Here is a 19,832-nt window from a genome sequence, read left to right on the forward strand (position 1 = left end):
AGAACCAATCAGATGCCTTCATGTCTCGTGCCCGAGCCCCACTGCGCGCGCTGCCCTGCGTGCACTCATCACATGTCACCGTTCCCGGAAACATTCAGCTCACTACACCGAGTAAGCAGGAGTTTGCGGCACAATGGAAGAGAAAATGCAGCAAAATCTACCAATGCCAGCTTTGCTGGTAACTGCTCGCCCTGATAAAAAGCCTAAAAAAAGAAAATCGGAGGCAGAAAAGGCTGAAACGAAACAGGCACTGGATAAAGCCAGAGGACAAACTCGCGTCAACATTGCAGCATTTGAACGGTGGAGACAACTGAGGGAGCTGAAAAGCGATGCCGAGGTTGCGTTCTTTCTGCTGAACAGGTAATTATTTGTTTTGCTTCGGGGGGATTTGTTATTTCCATGATATATGTTACGTTAGGCAACGTAGCTACTTTTGTAGCTAGTATTAGCCCAATGCTAACATTAGCTTCTCTGTCGGTGTAAGCCAGTTGCGTTACAGGTCTGCTTATCTGACTTTTAGGACATTTTGAACATATTGCACAGCCATAGTCGCAAGTGTCTGCATTATAATTGTGATAAAATTACGTTAATATATTGCTTATAAACGGGACAACTGTGGTGATGTGGCATAACTGTTATGTGTTTTGTTAGCTACGAGAAGAAATGTTTGTTACTGTGTGAAATGGAAACAAAGTTGTGTTGTCATTCATTGTGTGTCTTTGAGATGCAGTAATTATTGTCAGATGTGTAATTGTGATATTCTTCCTAAAGGTAAATCACTGCCAAAGGAGTAGATCACCACAGCAGACGACGCCTCATGCAAAGCCTGACCTGTCAGTCATCCCTGGACACTCCTTTTCTTATATATATATATATATATATATATATATATATATCTTATTTATTATATGTAAATACAGATTGTTTATGACAATCAAAAGCAGCGAAAGTACAGATACTTGTGTAAAAAAGTATTTCTCTTAGGTCTCTCTTGTTCGTTTTTTTTTTTAAATAAAACAAAAAGTGTTATACCACATTCATTGTCATTATTCATTTAGCATGTAAGGAGGTAAGAAAATTAATAGCTTGTTTATGCTGAAATGGTAAAGGAAAGGCATTTATCATTTCAAAATATTTATTCCAACATGACAAAAATACTCGGCTTTCCTGTGACCTGCAGCTGACTCCGACTGTGGATGCGCGTTCATGTTTGTGGGGGCGTAGCTTTGGACAGAGTACTGACGGGAGGGGGTGGAGCTTAGAAGAGGTGCCGCTTTCAAATCTTGCTAGCTCTCCAACATTACCTACTATAGCTTTAAGCCTTTCTTTGGCTTTTTAAGGGCTTTTGGTAACACTTTATATTACGACCCGCAAACAACTGCGTAAGTAAACCGAAATTACGGTGTACGTTTCTGTAATTATAGTGTACTTCCGTGTAGGTATAAGGGAACAATAATTACGTTTTGCGTAAAATAAAGGGCTAACAAGCAGATATACAACCTGCAAAGAACTTCGTAAGTAAATCGAAATTACGGTGTACGTTTCTGTAATTATAGTGTACCTCCGTGTAGGTATAAGGGAACAATATGTTAAGTTTTGGGTAATAAAGGGGTACAACCAGATATACAAGAAAATTATTTATAATGCAATTATTTTAAAAATAACAGGTACCTATTCTGTTAATATATTCCAGGCAAAAATTGTACGTCTGTTGTATATAAAAGTTTTTTTATCACATTTCTGGCAAAATATGTTCTTGTGCAATGTAGTTACAGGGTAATTTTGACATCTGTGGGTTGTAAATTAAACTTTGTTGTTTGAGTATACTGTAGAAAAGACAATGCTTTATTAAGATGAAAAAGTGTTTTGAAATTTTTTTGTAAAATAAAAGTCAGAAATTAAATGGGATCCTTTATTGTATATTTACTGCACTTACCCTGTAACTACACAGAACAAGGGGGTAACAAGCGCCACTTTAATTTACAGCCCGCAGGAGTTACACTTACCCTTTAACTACACAGAACAAGGGGGTAACAAGCTCCACTTTAATTTACAGCCCGCAGGAGTTACACTTATCCTGTAAATACACAGTTGAAAAGGGGTAACAAACACTACTTACTATGTAACAATACGAAACAACAGAGAAAGGTACTCTTAAAAAAAAAAAACTTTTAATTACACAGTATATTTGCCCTGACATTTAAGTGTCATTGCAATACAATGTGATAAGGTAAGTACTAAGTACTACATGATACGTTCTAAATTAAAATCATAGCAGAAACAAATTTTTTTTGGCTTAACTTTAAGTAGTTTAGTAAGAAAAGCCAATAAATAGCATTGCCAATGTTTTTTCAAAATCAGCTGTTTATAAAATTGTTTCAGATTAAATTTTTATCATAATGTGCTTACATACAGACATATATATATATAATTTAATTTTAATTTTAATAAGTTTAATTTACAACCCACAGATGTCAAAATTACCCTGTAACTACATTGCACAAGAACATATTTTGCCAGAAATGTGATAAAAACTTTTATATACAACAGACGTACAATTTTTGCCTGGAATATATTAACAGAATAGGTACCTGTTAGTTTTAAAATAATTACATTATAAATAATTTGCTTGTATATCTGGTTGTACCCCTTTACTACCCAAAACTTAACATATTGTTCCCTTATACCTACACGGAGGTACACTATAAGTACAGAAACGTACACCGCAATTTCGATTTACTTACGAAGTTCTTTGCAGGTTGTATATCTGCTTGTTACCCCTTTATTACCCAAAACTTAATTATTGTTCCCTTATACCTACACGGAAGTACACTATAATTACAGAAACGTACACCGTAATTCCGGTTTACTTACGCAGTTGTTTACGGGTCGTAATATAAAGTGTTACCGGGCTTTTCACCTTCTTCAACACTGCATTGGCTCCCTATTAAACATTGTATAAATATTACTTACAAAGTACTAAATGGTTTAGCTCCCCAGTACTTGAGCGAGCTCTTAACGCCTTATAGTCCTTCATGTCTACTGTGATCCCAAAATTCTGGCCAGTTGATAAAACCTAGAATATCAAAATCAATGTATTGATATTATCAATATATCATAAATATTCTGAATGTTCCGATCCAGTCTGACTTCTGACCTGTAATGCTGCGTGAATCATAATCATACACTGTTCGTTTGTTGGCCAGAGGAGAACTTTCCCCCGACTGAGCCTGGGTTCTCCCATGGTATTTTTCTCCATCATGCCACCTGATGGAGTTTTGGTTCCTTGCCACTGTTGCCTTGGCTTTTGGCTTGCTTAGTTGGGGACATTTAATATTCAACAATTTTATTGATCTGCCTTGCTTAAGGTAGCCTGGATGTCAGCTGAACTTAGCCCCGCCCACAACATTTTTAGGTCGGGAAGTTTGGTCGGGACTTGATCCGATGTGGAGCAATTATGCTCGAACCAGAGCTGTTCGGACCAATCAAATTGTCAGGACGGGCTTTATACGATGATGGACAGATGATCAACAGTAACGTAACCATCCACGTCACCAAAGAGCGCTTGGGTTGAGTTTTTTTACAACAAAGATGACTGCTGCTGGAGAATTGAGATTTCACAAGTTCACACTTACAAATAAGTCAGATAGAATAAATGCATATTTGGCGTGCTGTCTGAGGAGAGGGCTCCGGGCTCGGTATTCGGCCCGAACCCAAAGTACTCCCCCCGTATTCCTGGCTGTGGAAGAACAAGCCAAGAGTAAGTGGAGGGATGCTGAAAACTGTCAAGGAATGTTAGGTGAGTTGACAGAGTGAAAAAATATATGCTTCCTCTCATGCTGATAGGGTAGACATGGTAATTGTTTGATGACAAGTTGATTGGATTGATTATTTGAACGTGCTCCTCCCGAACTTTGTTTATGAAACATCATGTGTAGATTCCGCCATCGCGTCTGTTATAGAAGATATCGACAGTGCAATAATTTAAAGAGGAACAGAGAACTGCAATCAAGGCATTTGTCGATCGGAAAGATGAATGAAGAACATACGTCACTTACTCCGTTGCTCTGATTGGTTGTAGGTCTATCCAATTGAGTGCAGAGGGTTTTTTTTCCTGGTTTGGTTGAAACACGCCCCTTAATCACAGCCCAGTGGAGCAGTATCAGACTCATATTCTGACTAGAATCTGAGTATGACGACATCAGGCTATACTTAAGGTGGACAATGACGCAATTTTCTTCTAAAAACAAACTTTGTTTGTTTGTGTCCCCTAGGGGTCGCTATGGGGAATGACTCCGGCATGACTGCTGTCTGAAGCATGAGTCTAAGCACTACAATGAACTTGACATTGGCAAGCGGTAGCCTATGACGTCACCACTGGTACGACCGTGAGTATAAAAGGGCACCTGTGAAATACGTCATCCTCTTTCTTGTCTTCAGGAGACTGTTTTTTTTTTTGCACATGAGTGAGGAGCACGTGCGTTTAGCTACTGAGGGAGCTGAATGCATGCATTCCGTGGGTCTCCTCTTGTTATATTTCTCAATGAAAAAGTTTGTTCAGTTTGTGCCGTACCTATTCTCGAGGGATGTGGGACGCGCATTTAGGTGGAATGCTGTCTTCTCTATGATGCATTCATGAGACTGACTACTCCTTTCTGCTCCCTCCTGAGAGATGGTATTTAGTGTTTGCACGAGCGTGTTCAGCTCTTGAGGGAGTTTAAGGAACTCATAGCGATGCATTCGTGTCTGTTCTCATATGATTCTTTTCAGAGTGATAGAATCTAACACGTGAACTAGTGCGCTTGACTCTCGAGTCCTTTGACTTAGCTCAGCCAATAGGGCACTCATCAATTTCAGCATGTCAGCCTGGGTATTTCATTACCCATAGAGACCCCTAGGAGACACAGCTCGAGTTGCCTTTCGGAAGGGAACGTCTCAGGTTACGCATGCAACCATGGTTCCCTGAGAATAGGGAACGAGACGCTGCGTCCCTTTGCCATGCTTCCGGTATTCCTGTACACATCTCCTTCAGACAAGAAGTGGATGACGTATTTCACAGATGCCCTTTTGCATGGTCTCACCTGTGGTGACGTCATAGGCTGCCGCCTGCCAATGTCAAGTTCATTGTCGTGTTTAGACTCATGCTTCAGACACCAGTCATGCCAGAGTCATTCCCCATAGTGACCCCAAAGTGACGCAGCGTCTCGTTCCTTACAACAATTCACAATTCCTCATTTACATGTTAACACATCTGCATACATCTGAGTACACTGTGATGCAGTAATTAAAATGTAGTAAATCACTACTTCTCATTTCCCAGTTTCTTTAAGTAAATCCCAAATAGCTGCATGTGCTGGCCACAGCCAGTAAAGCTTGTCTTTGTCTCCACAATTTCTGATTTGGCAGAGAAAGATGACTTTGGATTACTGTAATGAGTGTCTTGAGGGGGGGATTTAGTAAAGATGGTATTGATCTTTTTATTCCTGAAATCATTTGTTTGCCTTTACTCTGCCAGCATCTCCTATCAACAGCAGCCAAAAGCCAGAGAGTTGAACAACTGTATTCCACCCCCACCTATAAATGAGCCCTTTATATGGGATTTTGTGGATATAAACAAATTCATTCTCATAGCAGTTATGTTCTTGTCCTTCATTGATCTCAGCATTTTAGTTAACACTATAGCTTTGGTATTCAGTATTTTCTTAGCTTTTGTGAGGAGTTTACACAGTAGGACTGTGGATTCTCATCTTCATATTATAACAGTAAATTTACTAATATTTGTTCTTTTATGAAATTATATTCAATTGTGAATCTGACACAATTAGAGCACTGGTGCTAATAAAAACTGTGAAAACTTCAATGAAACTAAGCCCAGATTAGTGTAACAACACTGACCACTGAATGATTAACATGAGGATTATAGTTTTCGTCCATGTACTTATAGCATATTTATAACAGTAAGTTAATCGGCATTACCTTGACCTGCAAACTAACAATAACAATGAAAACAGATCTTGTTGTGGGCTCATGGGATGTCCACTATAGTCAGTAGAATGTCTGCTGGGGAGAATCAAAAATAAAGTGTTTGCAGATATTAAGAAGACAGTCTCTACTAATACTCTAATGAGAGTTAGATGAAATGTAGTTGCAAAGTTACTTATGGTTAATAAAATGTCTAAAGACACTTGTGTACAGCAGTGGGCTTTCAAGACTAATTTAATTTCCTCTACATCGGCTGTTAGTGTCCTGAAGGTTTTCTCCTACACATGAAAGGCTTCAGTAATGACACAGAAATAGCAGTGAAATGGAACTAGTTTCAGGAGTTGTTTCAGGTGGAATCAGAATAGTTTATAGTATTAGATGATAAAGTATATAGCTAAGACAGGTTATATACAGTGAATGGGAGAAATTGGTGTATATAATGACTCTATTAGAGGAAGTGTTATGAAACAGAGACGGATACAAATGCAAGTAAAAGGCGTTTATTAAAGCTGGTCAGAATAACACAGGTCGGGGAAACAAACACTCAGATGGTGAGATAACGCAGGGACTTTGATGAGCAACCCGGAGACGGCGTGCGGTGATCGGTGTACTCAGGAACCAGGAACAATAAACAATCCAGACTGAGTGAAGAACAACGATGAGGATCCACAAAGACAGGTAATCCACACGAGGAGACGAGAGAGAGAGCCACACAGGAACAGGACACGACACCGGGGAAGCCACAACAATCTGACAACATGAGATGAGGATTACTGAACATATAAAGGGAACGGGGATTGATTACAGCTGGCGCAGATAATCAACACGGGATTGGGTAACCACGCCCACATAGACACACACACACAAACACACCAGAATGAGAAAGCAGATTCATGAACCGTGACAGGAAGTCCCACCTTCCAAATATAGAGCCAATCGCCAATATTCAAAGTCATCACTTGGGCTTCATGACAGTTTGTGCAGTTTGTTTAAAGCGTCACGGAAGCTCCATAGAAATAGCTGTAAAGTGGTTGGTGTGTTGTGCAGTTTTGGAGATTTTAGTATTTCCTTAAGCAATCAGATAGACTGTATACTTGCATTATTGAAAATAGCTCCTGTACATTCCAAAGATGGCTGCCAAGTGAACTGACTTGTCTGTGTTTCTTAGCATGCATAGATCTTCTTAATTATGTGGAGTTTAGTTGGACATTCTTAGACCAAGGAAACTATGTATGAACCTTCTAAAGTTCTAAACCATTTAGAATGTTTTTAGAAAGCTAGAATGTCTGAAGTCATGGTGAATTTTGACATTTTTAAGAAAGAGTTCACAGAAATGTGCACATTGGATAAAACACAAATTAATAAACTCCACCAAGAAAGATTGTGAAAACAATACAGTATACTGTAGATGTGAGCAGCAATTAGCAGAATGGGTATAGGAAGATATTGTACGAAGTAGATGAAACTTATGTGTTAATCATTCAAAAATTAATTAAAAGTTCCAAATTTTGCTTTGTTTTCTCAGACATCTCACAGCTAAACACATTATTGGTAGATGTGTTTATACCTGATAGAGCTTGAGTATTTTGTGTGGTTAACTTCTATATTGCTCAAAGCGAAAATGCTATATTTAGCATGTATGAATTATAAAACATGGATCCTTTTCACATAACTGGGCTTTAATTAGTATTCCCTTGAAAAAGTAAAGTAAGGGAGTACTCTTATTGTTTAAGTAATTTAGATATGGTTACTTCTGATGTAATTGTATTAAATACTGGATAGAACATTTTTATATAAAACATTGTGTAAAGTTAAGTGTATTTAACATCAAAATGTAATGTCTAATGTTAAAATGTATGTGTTTAATGCAACCACATCCATTTAAAGGCACACTATGCAGTTTTCCATTTTTCTCAAACAGCGACCCCTAGAGTCGCTGTGGAGTACTTGTATTTAACGTTACTGTCGTTAATACCTCTCATGCAGAGCCATCTCTGCACTCTTCCGACCGCGCTTTCTTCATTTTCTTCGTTGACTCTGCCATGATTCACGTCTAAAATGCGTGCTAGTGTCTTCCATTGAGACTGCTTCGTATGTTGTTGATGTATGTGATGTCGTGCCATTAAGCAAGTCGGGATTCTTGCGAGATTTGTCGGGGCACCACCTCTCAAACTTGCATTGCTTGTTTTTGCCAGAAGATTTAATTAGTCATTAATTACATTTTTTGAGTAAATTTCCCAACACTGATGATAATATATAATAAAATCATGCAAAATGACAAAATGCAGTTGCCTGGCCAGTAATGGCCAGTATTACCTGAATTCACCCGCCAAGGTAATTGTGGATCCTGCCCTCAATTAAGCACATTATTGACTGACCCATTTTTGCAGCTTGGTTAATGTAAATGGTTATGAACACATGAGATTATGACTACATAGTACATGAAACTCTTTTATTTCAAAGAGCAAGAAAAATCCTATTCTCCATGATTTGACCCCTTTAAATGTCATTGTGTTGTTGTTTTTTGTGTGTTTTTTGTGTTTTGGGGGTGTTTGGAGCAAATCAAAGGTCAAAATATATCAGCCCTTTTTGTTCTTAGAATAACTGATAGATTATAAGTGTATTCTGAGAACAGTACCTTATGTCAGATATACTAAACCATTTATGAAGTCCCACCTGTTTAAAAACTCAGGGACCAGCACTTAAACCCTGTGTCAAGCCAGCAAAAGTATGTATAACACCTTTCTCGCTACACACACACCTCTCTCTTTCAGAAAATAACTATGTTCAATTTCAACTGTAGAACCACCCACCCACAGCAAAAAAATAAAATGAAGGAAGGGAGGCAAGAGAAAGACTGATGCAGACAGCTGTGGGTTTTCCCGGGCAGGAACTCGAGCGGGATGTGTTTTCTCATGGCTAGCACCCACAGGCCTCCATTAGTGGAAGTAATAACAAAAAGCTCCACACAGAGATTAAATATTTCATAACACTGTTGATACACACTCACAGTAATACACGTGATTTGCACATACTGAGGTCCTGTACCTATTTCAGAAACTCAATTACAACTGTTATTTTTCATTAGGTTAGATATTGATTATTAATCACTCAATTTACTTTTTAATTGTGTTTGTAGTTATGAACCAAGTTCTTCTCCAAAGGGAAGATTAGTTGTTGGGCAATATTAGTTGTTATAGCGTGCATGAAGATATTGATAATTAATTATTAAAAGTGTTTCCTATGCCTCGTGGTCTGTGGCATGTGCTATAGCTTGGGCTCTTGTTCTGTGCCGGGCTCGGACTTTGTCACAGGGTCCACGGCAGAGGATCTCTGGATCATCCCGGGCTGGGATGATGAGTCCTGCCTGGAGCGGGTAGAGAGATGGCGGGTGAGGGAGAATCCACACACCCACAAGGCGTAATCAATGAACTTGACGAAGGGACAGTGATCCTCCATCAACAGCAGCATCTGTCCAAGAATGCTGTCCATTCCCCTACAGAAGAGCTGTTTAAGAAGTTCTCATAAATTCATCCAGTGAGCAGACATTCTGTAGGTAACAGTCCATTATTAAAAAAAATTCTCGTTTTTGAGGGTCAGTTATTCTGTCAGAATGTGGGTTGTAATCCAACATGTCAAAAGTTTGGAAACATTAAAAATATGTATATTTTTGTCAGAAGTCTCTTATGCTCACCAATGCGGCATTTATTTCATCAAAATACAGTAATAATATTCAACTTACAATTTCATTTATTTTACGCAATAATTTTGTTCTAATTAAATACATTTTAAAATATGTAATTTATTCTTGTGATGACAAAGCTGAATTTTCAGCAAAATTGCTCCAGTATTATGTCTAATTCTAATATGATGATTTGCTGCTCAAAATTATTTTTTATTATTATTATGTTGAAAACAGTTTTTGCTGAGAAACATAGACAAATGAATGAAAAGACTAAACATAATCTTGACCATGTCTGGTTCCACTTTATTTTGAGTCCACTTTACACATTATTTTGATGCTCCACTTTAGACATTCTACTTACTATAAGTAACTTCGCAACTACATGTCAACTAACTCTCATTAGAGTATTAGTAGACTGTAGTAGACTGTCAGTAGACTGGTAGGTTATGGTTAGGTGTTAGGGTTCAGGTTAGTAGAATAAGTTGACTTGTAGTTGCCAAGTTACTTATAGTCAGTATAATGTCTGTCTGGGGACCAACAAAATAAAGTGTTAGCAGATATTAAGCAGACAGTCTACTAATCCTCTAATGACAGTTAGTTGACATGTAGCTGCAAAGTTACTTATAGTTAGTAGAATGTCTAAAGTGGACTATTGAAATAAAGTGTTACCCAATCTTGTAATCTTGTAAAGTGTAATCCAATCAACTCTCAAAATGTTACCTATCTTTTCTTGAAAAGAAAATAACTTTTTTCAGAAGATTTTCCCATTAAAAAGCCCTATAGAAAGACACCATTTAGTTCATTAATCCTGTTTGATTGTAAAGCTATGGATATCAGCTGTAGTGTATGTTTGTATATAGCTATTTTGTTGATTGTTTATCATTTAACCATGTCTCTTGGGACTCTTGCCAAATGTTAAATTGCTAAATTGTTTGATGCATTCAAAGTGCACTTACATCATTTTGGCACCATAATTTACCATTAGGTCTTTCACTTTTTATTCTTGTGGCTATTTTATGGATTATATTTTGGCTAATCGTTTCAGTTGTTTCTTTTTGTCCTGGAAAATATCACAATGAGAGCTTTAATTTGTTGTAAAATGCTCTCATTCACACTCTAGGCTGCAACCCTTTGATGCAGATAAAACGAACAGGGTGAGAATTGGGTCTGTGTTACTTAAGAAGTGGTGTCAGGAGGCCCATTGATCTGTTGTGCTTCCAGGTTAAGTGTCAAAGTAGAAATTTCAGCATCCTGATCAAAATACTAACTGTCCTCCCCCTAAAGGCAGCCGCAGGCGACATGCTGGGATGATCAGATTGCATTTGTGCACTGTCCCTCCTCCACCCTCTTTCCTGATGTAAGAAGAACATGACTTATTCCACAGAAACAACTCAAGAAAAATGTTTCATGAATGTTTTCTCTGATGTAAGGTCAAACTTAAATAAATACGAGCAGACAAAATTTAACTCTTTCCCCGCAATTAACAGATATTTCAATAATTTGTGAGACAACGCTTCCCCGCCATTGACGGAAATTTCAGGCTTTCCGTGTCCTCACTGTTATACAGTAGGCCCTATTACACATCTTCTGAAAGAGTACTGAGTCTGCAGATCAAAAAACAGACAAAGAAGAAGCAGAAACAAGCCATAGCTTATGTAAGCAGATGCATATGTGAAATAATGCAATCATCAACATTAAACCACATATAAATCAAAACTGCCTAATGTTACTGAATAAAATGTCGACCCAGGATGAGCTATTAGGGGTGTTAATGGACTCTAACTACTCCATCTGTGTTTTGATCATCGCTCTGAATCCGTTATGAATGTAGTCTTTGACAAAAATGTGTTTTTCTCAGCTTTTTGTTCAAAATGTTGCTTTTTTTTAATTAAACTTTAAACTAATATTTTGAGTTAAAAAATTGTCAAATTCCAGGTTTTTATTGTTAAACAAGAGTGTGGACATCTGCTTTCAATCTGCTTTCAATTCCTTTGTAGGGTTGGAAGGAAACTGTTCATAAAAGGCCAGGGCTGCATTCATCAAAAGCATCATGAGCTAAGTTGATCATAGAGACCATTGGTGCCAATGGTTCAATGATCTACTTAGGCTTACAATGCTTTTGAGAAATGCAGCCAGGATCTCTTAAAGGGGCTACTGTCACGGTGTGGGTTTTGTGTCTTGTTCTTGTCTGTCATGTGTTCCCCTGTCTTTTCATGTTTAGCTGTCTCCCGTTATGTTGATTAGTCTTCCCAGGTGTCTCTGATTAGCCACGCCCCCTTGTTATCTTGTTTAGCTTGTTTGCCTTTGTATTTAAGCCCTGTGTCTAGTTCAGTCTTGGTGAGTTCTTGATGTTATGTTGCGTGCTGTCTGTTCTGTCCCGGAGTCTTAGTTCAAGTTTATTCTTAGTCTTTGTCATAATTCAAGTTTATTTAAAGGAACCGTATGTAGGATTGTGGCCAAAACTGGTACTGCAATCACTTTAAAAATACTGTAGAGCGGTGTATCCCCTCCCCCTACCCCCTGACTCGAGGTTGCCAGATAAGCTGCAGGATTCAGCAGAAATGTAGGCTGCTTCAATGGTCATACAGGTCAACTTGCAGCATGTGTAACTTAGTCCACGATATACTGTACGTGAAGAACGAATGACGAATCATTTTTTCTGAGGTAAAGTTAGGCTTCTGTCTCAATTACGTTTCAAATTGCCATAATGGGCATGCTAATGTTGTTTTCCTCAGCGTCTCAGCATAATGACAGAGAAACGGGCTCCTATAATGCATTGCTAATGTTAGCATACGTCCATGTGAGCTAATGTTACGTTACTTTGCACGAACATGCAGAACTTTGTTCGACTGTCATGAATATGAAATGTCCATTGACATCAAGTACAAGTTAGCCAAGCATAGATGAATCTTACCTGTCCAGGAGAAAATTAGCAACGTTGGCGTCTGTGTTCAAATTCTTCTCCGTTTTCAGCCGTCTCCATCTTTCAAAAGCATCTCCAATATTCTGGTTTTATTTCGGACTTTGTCACGACGAATTTCTGAATTATAACGAGGTCTTTTTGATTTAGTAACGTTAGACATTTTTATCCGACTAGAGTTAGAGCAAAGCTGGCAACCCGGATCCCGAAACACTACTGACTTCGTGATTGGTAGATAGGTGGAGGGAGGCGCGTCAGGCCAAAACACAAAATGACAACATCAACATCAGTTGAGGGCTGCAAGTCCACTTTTTAAATGACAATATCCTAGCCATACTACTGTTGTCAGTGATATAATTATTTGAAATGAACATGATTTCTTAATGTCTACTGACACATCAGGGCCATTTTATGATTAATTGAAATAGATTTCTTACATACAGCTCCTTTAATAAAAACACTGCTGCATTTGCTTCCTGCTTCCTGCTCCATAACAGCTACAGAGAAAGCACAAGAGTGTCTCCATAGCCACGCCTCCTCCAAAAGTCTTGTAATTATGGTTATGACATGGTGTGAATGCATAAGCTTGTTGTTTTGGTTCAGGAGGAACTGTAAAAGGCGGCTGCTGTTTGTTTGTGGCACTCGGTGACAATCTGTTTAACTCTGCGTAGCCTCATTGAATGTGGTGAGGATGTGTGATGTCTGCGCGGGCAGGTGCATGGAGGTATGAAAATAAATATGCTGACCGGTGGGTAGAACATTTGAAGAACATTTTTGGTCCTGAGACTTCCACAAAATATATATGTACATGTTTTAATATTTAGACCACTTCTATTATTGATTGCTGTCAGGATGTGAAGAGAGTTTCAACCAGCATAACAAAAAAGTGTTTATAAAACAAATTGCCTACCCTACCTTTAATTGCCTTTATACATCTCATTCAATCGGATACACCACTAGTGTTTTGTCATTACTCCACAAGTTGTACACCTTATATGGTCTTTCTTTCTTTTTTTAGCAATTTTTCCTTTTGTACAAGCTGAACATTTTTATATTTGAAGAGACAAAACTAAGGTCGTATATAACTACCAAAGAATATTTCATAAGAGAAATGCATCACCATACACCCTGGTTGCTCCTCGTGACTTGATGGGGCAGGCCAGTCTGTTTTGCACTGACTCAGAGTTCTAATGTACCTGAAGAGAGCTATATGTTAGCCTTCTCCTTCACCTCAATAGTAATTGCTATCAAAGTATGGTCCAATGGAAAAACATGTTTTTTGCATGCATATGATGTAATTATGGCATTTATACATCATACACATTTTCCTTACTTGTAGTCTTCTCTGTCTCTTGCAACATTGGTCTATTTAGTGGATCTAACTTATTTGCTTTTGGCTACTCAACTTTGATTGGTGCTTATAAGAACAAGCAGGCAATGTAAGAAAACAAACATAATACCACTATGTACTTAAACTCACAATAGGATCATCACCAGGCACTGAAATTTTCATTCTGACTAAATGGAAAATCCTGATATTTTTCCTCATATGCTTCAGTTCCATTACACAAGATGGGCCTTAAGCAGCCAGGGTCACTTTGTTCCTGCTGTGGTTTTTACACGCACATTATGTCTCAAGGATCTACAGTGCAAACGGCCTTGCATTTAGAATTACTAGTGAGCTAGTCTGCCCAAGAAAGAAAGAGAGAAAGACTAAGCGAATTTGAGATTTGTCGCGTGCAGTGTGGGTGTTCATTGACGATATTTTGGTTGGTCCAGACAGGTATTGTAGACGTCTGATAAAAGACTGTTCCTGTCCAATGACACATTAATCTGTCTTGAGACTGGCCCAGCATGCTGATGGTATCAGTGCAGGAAAACAACCTTGGGGATAAAGAAAGTGGCTTGGTGCTTACCACCCTAATTTCAATACTTCAGAAACTTGCTTGCCATTGCTGATTGTATTAGCTTTGTATTGTACCCTGTCACTCACACTACAAAATGTTTTTTTTTTTTTGTTTTTTTTTATGGAACGTTCGAAGGACAAAGTTCTTGACCATTATAAATGATTTTGGAGCAAGTCAAGTCAAGTCAAGTCATCTTCATTTATATAGCGCTTTTAACAATGTAGATTGTTCCAAAGCAGCTTTACATTGATAATAGGAAATTAAAATAAAGTGTTTTGGCTTTATAGCAGCTCTAGAATAAAGTTATTGTCCAGCTAAAGTTAGTTTGATTGATTCACTTCCGTCGCAACGATCATTAGTTATTAACTTAGGGGCCACTAACACGACACCATTTTAATAGAAAACTCTTAAGTTCTTTCTGCGCAAACTTCAAAAACGCGAACCAGTGAGAACGCCGATGGCATGCACATGCGTATTACGAGTTCAGTCTATAGGTATGTGCGTTTGAATATATGTGCACAGGCGTGTAGTCCTTCCCTACAAATCAACCTTTAACATACTACTTGTCTGGCCTTAAAATTAATAATACAGAATTTGTATCGCTTCCACGTAGGCACACGAACCGGAATTATCCCGACAATGCTTTATCTGTAGATAGGTAAAGGGAGGGGAGGGAGGCAGAATACCATTTCTATAAAAGATGGGAACAAATGTTCATGCGAACATTATTAAAGGAATAAATGTGTTAAAGGAATAGGTCACCCAAAAAATGAAATATGAACTGATAAAAAAGCTGAAATAAAAAGTTACTTTAAAGACAAATGGCAGAAATGTAACAGATAAAATATACTGGGAATATTGATGTGACATAAACTAACATAACTTTGTTTTTGTCTATTTGTCTATTGTAATGCATCTGTACTACAAGTGAACTTATAAGAATACTAGTAGTTTGCAATTTTAATACAAGTAGTACATTTTTTAGTTTATGAAAGTACACACTGAAATGTACTCTCAGTAAACTACTAGTTTAGTAGTTTATACTGCAAGTATACTTGTAAGTTTTCTTTAAGTGAACATAACATTATACTTATAGTTTACTATTTATATATTATTTTTGCACTTGCAGTAGGCCTATACTACTGATGTTCTGATGTAACTAATGTTCAAATGTAGATATTATTTTTTATACTTGAAAAATACTTTTAACTGTACTTTCATTTTAAAAACATTTTATTAGCTTCATGCATCCTTTTTTATCAACACTTGAATGTCGGTAAGTTTCATAAAGAAAGGCAACATTTTAAACTAAAAAGTTGAGAAAATCACATTTTTGTCAAAGACGCCTTGATCAGATTCAGAACGATGATCAAAACACAGATGGAGTAGATTGAGTCCAACACCCCCAATGCTTCACAGTCGTTTTCTCTTCATGGGTTATGCTTCATTTAAATTTGGTAACATTAAGCAGTTTTGATTTACATGCTGTTTAATGTTTGATGATCACGTTATTTTACATTTGAGTGAGCAATCTTCTATCACTTGTTTCAGCATCATCTTCTCCTGTGTTTTGATCCGGAGATTCTGTACTAGAAGATGTGTCATATAGCGTCCCCTACCGTATAACAGTGAAAACATGGATAGCTGGAAAATTCAGTCAATGGTGGGGAAAGAGTAAAGTAGAATTAGAGTAAATTCCTATGTACACTACCAGTGGACTAGCCTACACAAACATTCTGATATGCAGAATTAGAAACATATCTGTTTTATATCAATATTCTAATAAATATTTTCAAACAAATGTAAGTTTCATAAAACTGTATATGAAAAACTATGTAAAAAAAGTATATTTAAAGGTCCCATGGCATGAAAACTTCACTTTATGAGTTTTTTTTAACATTAATATTAGGGGTGCACGATATATCGGCCGCCGATATAATATCGGCCGATATGGTCATTTTTTTTACACATCGGTATCGTTCCGATGTCAAAATAGGGCCGATGTGAACAGGCCGATATTTGACGTGTGAAGTTGAAGATGAAGTTGACGATGCTGACTCGCGATCTTAGCAGTAGTGAACGCGCCTGAGAGAAATACACATTTCATACAGATGACATAAGCAGAGAACAGTCTGTTTTCTTTCGTTTTGAATTGTTCTGTTTAAAAATAGATGTTTCAAGCTTTCTATATATGTCTCAGGTCTGTGAGGCAGGTAGGTTTCGGTTCATTTGAGACGCGCTTCAGTTCACGCGATTATTACTTTAGTTAATAATAACTAAAGTAGCCTACCTAATTATGTTACATATTTATTTTGTATGAAAACTAGCGCGCTCGTTACTTATGGATTAAAAAGTAGGCTACCGTTGTATCAGTGCTGCGCGAGCTCTCCCTCACAAACACGGACGCGCGCACACAGAGAGAGAAGATAATTGTAAAATGAAAAATTGACGGGCTAAGTTTAAATTTTGTTCTTGCTTGGGTTTTTTTTCTATCAAAATGTCAGAAAGCATTTTGTATTATCCATCCGTGTTTTTAAAATTCGTTAAATGACGGACGTTTTACTGTTAACACAGCCCATATGTCGGATTCGTCTTATAGCCTACTTGTTATTATTTTTAGAATAAGTGATTCGTTATGCTATTATTGGACTCCTGTCTATTCATTGTCAACTGTTTTCTATAAATATGTTTGTATTGGCTAACATTTATTCAGCTAATGTGTGTCCTGTTTAAAATGTGCAATGTTCAAAGGCAAAGACAGCACGTCACAAATAGAAGCCCTTTTCCCTGTGGTATTTAGTATCATATTTGGATATTGGAATAATAAATTAAGTAGCCTATCTAAATTGTACACAATGTTCCTGTTTTTTTTTTCTTCCTGTTTTCTAAGGGTTTCTTAATTTTAGACAAGTTGACCAGCACACATTATATGCAATGCAATATAATGCATGTGTGTCGTATGTGTGACATATTTTGCATACAGTTAAAGGTGCCCAATATCAGTCATTTCTAAAGTAAAAAAAAAAAAGTGTTTTGGAAAATAGCTCTTTATTTGATAATCATTCAAATTTGTTTTCTATACAGAGATATCGACATCGGTAAATATCGGTATCGGCCATAACAGCAATATTAATATCGGTTATCGGTATCGGCCACAATTTTCACATCGGTGCATCCCTAATTAATATGAGTTCCCCTAGCCTGCCTATGGTCCCCCAGTGGCTAGAAATTGTGATAGGTGTAAACCAAGCCCTGGGTATCCTGCTCCGCCTTTGAGAAAATGAAAGCTGGTAATAATCATAAATGTTTCTTGAGCGTCAAATCATCATATTAGAATGATTTCTGAAGGATCATATGAAGCTGTGATGCTGAAAATTCAGTTTTGATCACAGGAATTAATTACATTTTACAATATATTCACATAGAAAACAGTTATTTAAAATTTGTTATATTATTTCACAATATTATTGTTTTTAATGCTGTCTTGGTGAACATAAGAGACTTCTTTCAAAACACAATTTTTTTACCAACACAATTAGTGTATGTTTGACATTAGTGTATGTTTGAAGTTTTACTTACTAATCATATGGTTCATAGCGCCTTAGAGATGATGATCCGAGATGATGATCCGCCCAACTCTGCTACGGTGGAGGCCAGGGCATCAACATTGAAGGATCTAGGAACACAACAAACCATTTGTCACAGAGCCAAACAATATTATTATATAATGCCAGGTTTATTACAAGTAAGAAGCTATAGCTAAGCTATATTATATATAAGCTACAGCAGAGGTGAAATGCTTTTCTGAGATGAGTTTCTGAATCTATTTGACCTGCATCTGGGCATGGAGTACCTACGGCCTGAGGGAAGTAGCTTGAACTGGCAGGACAAAGGATGACTAGGGTCAGCTGCCTTCTTTGCCACTCTGTTGGAGTAAATGTGTGAGAGAGGGGGAAAGTTAATGCCTGCAATCTTGCTACACGTCCTAACAATACTAATCTAATCGTTTTTTGTTTTTTGTAGACAAGGAACCAAACCAGCAGATAAAACAGAAGGTTAAAACAGACTCAATAAAACAAGAATAAAACATTCTCATCAAAGTGGGGTCAATGTTAAAATTCCTCAGTCTACGGTAAAAATACATTCGCTGCTGGGCTTTGGCACAAACAGCATCAGTGTGTGATTCAAAACATAGCTTACTATCAATTATTGTGCCGTGGTACTTGTATTCTTGTACTATCTCAATAGGTTGGCCATCAATGATAGTGAGGGGAAGAGGGGGGCTCTGTTTCCTAAAATCAATAATTAATTCTTTAGTTTTGGATTTCCTACCTGTATTTCCTACTTCTCCGGCAGCAGCTTTCTTCAGAAATGTTGAAGTCGTGGAGCTTTCCCTCTGTTATGGGTTATTTTGTTGCTGCTGAAATCACATAACATTTTTTTTATCAATAATTGTGTTACCATTGAGCTAGTTTCAACCAATTGTATCACTCCATGTAAGTGACGTCACCGATTACATACGTTTATGTTTACGTTTGTGTAAAATAAATTAGCTCACTTCCAAGTAAAACCTTTACAAAACCTCTCATATACACAAAAGAGGTGATTAAAAGCCCAAACTTTCATAAACAAAAGCTCAACCGAGTTAACTTTAACGTTAGCTTAACGTTAACGTTACCTCTTCTGAAAACGGTTGAGATGCTAACGGACTTTTTCCGAAGACACAAAGCCATGTCTATAAAAGTAAATATTCAACATAAGCGTATCAATTACAAGTAAGAGAAGTGTCAAGAACAGTTGTGTGTATTATCCGTGTGATTTTAGAGACTAATATCACTTGAAAGCAGTGAAAACAACAGCGAGAGAGGGAGTTTTCCTGCTTACCAGTCGCAGTGGTCCCGCGGCGTTTCCATGGCAACTCTGCGCCGCGGCCGCTCCAGTGTTTGAAAGCGACTTGAAAGTTCACGCGCACATCGCGACATCGGCCTCCCGTATAGTGGGCCGACCTAAAGCCGACGTAACAGTGTGATAAGTGCGTGCCGTCAGATTTATATTCCAAGTTCACATTTTCATAGCCTGTTTAGATCGTGTTTAGATTAGTCCTAAATGTTTGAGCGAGTTTTGTGATGATGAGAGATACTGAGAGAGAGGTGATAGTCGGTGGTGCAGAGGTGTGTGAGAGAGAGAGAGAGAGAGAGAGAGAGAGAGAGAGAGAGAGAGAGAGAGAGAGAGAGAGAGAGAGAGAGAGAGAGAGAGAGGGTGTATCTAGGTGAGGCAAACACTGAGGGTAAATCGACTGTACAGTAACTTAGGCTATAGCCACACAGAAATGTGGTGG

The 19,832-nt window shown here is 37.7% G+C and overlaps 1 long non-coding RNA gene across 4 annotated transcripts; it reads right to left on the reverse strand.

Moving 5' to 3' along the window:
• Positions 1-18,078: 18,078 nt before the first annotated feature.
• Positions 18,079-19,430, reverse strand: LOC307168762. Of its 4 annotated transcripts, none has more exons than XR_013822972.1 (4): positions 19,379-19,430; positions 18,827-18,914; positions 18,352-18,419; positions 18,079-18,170 (listed from the first exon to the last, which is right to left on the reverse strand). It is a non-coding gene; the product is annotated as an uncharacterized lncRNA (long non-coding RNA). The 4 variants fall into 4 exon arrangements; XR_013822973.1 differs by having other exon boundaries at positions 18,348-18,419; XR_013822974.1 differs by having other exon boundaries at positions 18,327-18,419.
• Between the last annotated feature and the right edge of the window lie 402 nt (positions 19,431-19,832).

This window comes from Squalius cephalus (assembly GCF_949319135.1).
Source record: "Squalius cephalus genome assembly, chromosome: 12".
Taxonomy (NCBI): Eukaryota; Metazoa; Chordata; class Actinopteri; order Cypriniformes; family Leuciscidae; genus Squalius; species Squalius cephalus.